Consider the following 3720-nt stretch of genomic DNA (forward strand, 5'->3'; position numbering starts at 1 on the left):
TAGGGGATACTCCAACCAACTGAGCCACCTGGTGAGGGCAAGTATCCCTATGTATTTATTAATTTTATTCTTATAATTATTTATTAATTATTGTATTATTTCCCGTGTGCACGACTGTAAGCCTCCTTTTGCCCCGCCGTATATACATGTACTTGTATATATACCACATTTCATTTACCCACTCATTTACCCGTGGACATTCAGGTTTTCTCCGTATCTTGGCTACTGTAAATGATGATGCAATGAACACGGGGGTGCACATATTTTTTTTTTTAGTTAGTGATTTTCTTTCCGTTGGATAAGTTGCTCAGAAGTGGAATTGCTAGACCTACAGCTTCCTTTATTAAGGCATCTTGAAAAAATTGAAATTTTGGGTGAATCCTTGTGAAAACCAATCATGCATTCAATCTGAGGGGTTGTAACAAGAGCTGGAGATAATATACTGCGCCTGAATGACAACGGGCCTAATCCTAGCGACCCCCTCACAGTAAACTTAATTGAGAGGCCCCAATTTATTTGAAATAAAATGTGTCAAATTTACAGAAAGCAAGGAAAACAGGAAAGTTATTTAAAAATGACTCAATCCCACAACCCTAGCCTAATTGTTATTATTTTAGTTTTCCCATCTAAAGTAGATATAATTGTACTTGTTTCCAGTTAAAATATACAAACTATCTTTGTTGTTTAATATATCGTAATCAGTTCCCATGTTGTTACATAATTGTGATTATTTTAATGGCAGCATAACTTCCCATAAAGTTAATTACTATCATTTAGCCATTTGCTGGTATTTAGCTATTGTTGGTGTTAGGTTGCTATCAGTGTTTTTCTATTATAAATGATGCCACAAAGAACATGTTCACAAATTTAAAAATATTAAATTTAACCTATATTTCAAGATAAGTTAAAGAGTACAAATATATACGTATATGCAGCTTTATTAGTTTGTGAAGCAACATTATATGTTGTTTCTGTATGAAAACTTTTATGCTGAATAAGTCCAAACCATTGCTTACTCTCTTTTGTTGTGGTAACATATATACATATAACATAAAACTTGCTATTTTTTAAAATCCTCACTTGAGGATATGTTTATTGAGAGAGAGAGAGACATTGATGTGAGAGAAACATAGATTGGTTACCCCCCATACCCAACCCGGCCAGGGACTGAATCTACAACCTTGTGTGTGTCCTGACCGGGAATCAAACCCAAAACCTTTTAGTGTCCCGAATGATGCTCTAGCCAATTGAGCCACCCAGCTATGGCCATTTGAACCTTTTTAAAATGTACAATTCAGGGGTATGAATTACATTAGCAAAGCTGTGCAACCCTCACCACTATTTCCAAAATTCTTCCATCACCCCAACCAAAACCTCTAGCCGTTACGCAGCCATGCCCCATTCTTCCTCCCCCCCCAGTCCCTCGTAACCTCTAATCTACTTTCTCTCTCTGATCTTGCCTATTCTAGATGTTTCATAGGAGCAATTGTACAGTATCTGTCCTGTGACTGGCTTATATCAATTAGCATAATGGTTTCAAGGAGGAAACCAAGTTGAGTTAGACTCATTAAAAAACTTAAAAAATAAACTTCCCACTCCCAGCCTGCCGGGGTGTAGCTCGGTTGGCTGAGCATTGTCCCATGTACCAGGAGGTCACTGATTTGATTCCCAGTCAGGGCACATGACCGGCTTGTGGGCTCGATCCCCAATAGGGGGTGTCGAGGAAGCAGATTATTGATGAAGTTCCTCTCTCATTGATGTTTCTCTCTTTCCCCCTCTCCCTTCCTCTCTCTGAAATCAATAAAAAACATACATATTTTTAAAAAAACAAACAAACAGAAAAACCCTTAAAAAAATTCCCACTTTCAAAACTCTCTCATCATTTCTGCAGAAGGAACTGCGTAGGTACGAAGAAAGATTTCTTTGTGGGGACTGAAATTTAAATGCCTTTGACTGTGCATAACTATTATTTCTTTTGTTTTCACATTTTATTGTGAAATACACAACATACAGAAAAACACATCAAACAAAGGCACCATGGAAGAAAGTAGTATTATAAAGTGAATTCCTAGGTAACCATCCCCCAGACCAAGACCTAGAGTGCTGGCAGCTGCCAGAAACACCTGCCTGCTCCCTCTGCGGCTCAGCCACCTCCTCCCACACTCCCGCTTTTCTTTATTGTTTTATATCCCACAGGCAGGAAAACTACGGCCTGTGCACCAAATCTGACACTCTGTTTTTAAATGAAATTTTAATGGGATATAATTACACCCATTCCTTTATGTTCTGTCTGTGGCTACTTTCATGCTTTGAGAGCAGAGTTGAGTAGCTGCTAGAGGCCTGGGTGGCGGGCTAAGCCTAAAATATTTTCTATCTGGTTCTTGACAGAAAAAAAAGTGCTGCCCCCTGGTGTCGTGTATGATCTACCAAGCTGGTAGTTTGCTGTCGGCTGCTGAATGCTCCACCAAGTCCCCCCAGCTGCTGGCAGGGTTGGCTGCTGTGTCCTTGCCCTGCCCACTTCTCCGGAAATTTCCCTCAGCTGTGAGGAGAAACCCAGCCAGAGAGCCCTGTGGGGCAACCCTCAGTCCACCAATGCATCTATTAATTACACTTTTGAATTGTTGATAGTGTATAGAAATACAATTTATTTTAAAATATTGATCTTGTATCGGGCAATCCTGCTGAACTTAACTAACTCTAATACATTTTTTTTTTTGAAATGTTTATTGATTTCAGAGAGAGGAAGGGAGAGGGGGAGAGATAAAAACATTAATGATGAGAGTCATTGATCCGCTGCCTCCTGCACGCCGCCTAATGGAGATCGAGACCTGTGCCCTGACCAGGAATTGAACCTCCATCTCCCGGATCATAGGCCGATGCTCAACAGCTAAGCCACACCAGCCGGGCTCTAAGAAGTTAATAGATTCTTTTTTAAAAAAAAAAAAAAACACGTCTCTACTGATTTCAGGGAGAGGAAAGGAGAGGGAGAGATAGAAACATCAATGATGAGTCATTGATCGGCTGCCTCCTGCATGCCCCCCCCCCCCCCCGGGGATCACGCTCACAACCCAGGCATGTGCCCTGACCGGGAATCGAACCCCGATCTCGTGATCCTAGGTCTGATGCTCAACCGCCGAGCCACGCCCAGCCGGGCTTTAACAGATTTTTAAGATCTTCCATGTAAAGCTCATGTCATCTGCAAATACAGCTCTAGCTAGAAGCTCCTGCTGAATTTGTTGAGTAGCAGGGGCAGAAATCCTTTCTTATTCCTGATCTCAGGGGTAAAGCTTTCTGTCTTTCAACATTGTGATGTTGGTTGTCTTTTCCTTCTACTTCTAGTTGGTTGGTTTTCTTTTTAACAATCATGAATAGATGTTAGGTTTTGTCAAATGCTCTTTCTGACTGTACTGAGATGATCACGTGTTTCATTTTTCCCCTATCAATATGGTGGTTTACCTTGATTGATTGAAACCACCTTGTACAGCTAGAATAATTCCACTAGCTCTGGGTGTCTAATGCTTTTCACACGCAGCTGGGATTGTTTTGCTGGTACTTCGCTGAGATTTTTTTGCATCTATACTCATAAGGAATATATATTGGTTTCTGTGTGATGTTTGTCTGGTTTTGGTACCAGGGTGAAACTGGACTCATAGAATGAGTTGGGAAGTACTCCCTCCTCTTCTGTTTTTTGAGAGAGTTTAAGAAGTATTGGTGTTAATC

The sequence above is a fragment of the Miniopterus natalensis genome, chromosome 22 (genome assembly GCF_054644295.1).
Source record: "Miniopterus natalensis isolate mMinNat1 chromosome 22, mMinNat1.hap1, whole genome shotgun sequence".
Taxonomy (NCBI): Eukaryota; Metazoa; Chordata; class Mammalia; order Chiroptera; family Miniopteridae; genus Miniopterus; species Miniopterus natalensis.